The sequence below is a fragment of the Pristiophorus japonicus genome, chromosome 1 (assembly GCF_044704955.1).
Source record: "Pristiophorus japonicus isolate sPriJap1 chromosome 1, sPriJap1.hap1, whole genome shotgun sequence".
NCBI lineage: Eukaryota > Metazoa > Chordata > Chondrichthyes > Pristiophoridae > Pristiophorus > Pristiophorus japonicus.
In genome coordinates this window covers 7,043,456-7,044,099 of record NC_091977.1, presented here as the reverse complement: position 1 = coordinate 7,044,099, position 644 = coordinate 7,043,456, and the positions used below count along the sequence as shown (strand labels likewise).

Genomic DNA, 644 nt, shown 5'->3' with positions numbered 1-644 from the left:
CAGCAGGTGGTGAAGAAGGCAAATGGTATGTTGGCCTTCATAGCTAGGGGATTTGAGTATAGGAGCAGGGAGGTCTTTTTTTTTTTTTAATAAATTCGTAGCCAATCGTTTCCAATTCTTTGTCAAGTCACAAACGCCAGAGGTCACCCTGCACCAGTCAAGGATCACTCTGCGCCAATGCTCTTAGCCAAAAGGCCTAGAGCCACTGCACCGTTCCTGGAAGTACTGCAATACCAGGTTCGTGCCATGGAGGTGGATGGGTCAGGTCCCCCACACACCTCCGTGGAGGTGGATGGGTCAAGCCATCCCACCCACCTCCTGTTTACAAAAATGTAAGCATATACCTTCCTGACCAGGGAGAAACCACCCGGAGGTCATGGTGGCTGGTCAGGTTAGTTATGCAGATCTTAGCCAAAAGGCCGAGAAGTATAGGAGCAGGGAGGTCTTACTGCAGTTGTACAGGGCCTTGGTGAGGCCTCACCTGGAATACTGTGTTCAGTTTTGGTCTCCTTATCTGAGGAAGGACATTCTTGTTATTGAGAGTGCGGCGAAGATTCACCAGATGGCTGGACTGACATATGAGGAGAGACTGGATCAACTGGGCCTTTATACACTGGAGTTTAGAAGGATGAGAGGGGATCTCA

General features: G+C 49.7%; 1 pseudogene; it reads right to left on the bottom strand.

Moving 5' to 3' along the window:
* Window positions 1–200: 200 nt before the first annotated feature.
* LOC139279902 (U2 spliceosomal RNA) lies at window positions 201–431 on the bottom strand (annotated as a pseudogene).
* Between the last annotated feature and the right edge of the window lie 213 nt (window positions 432–644).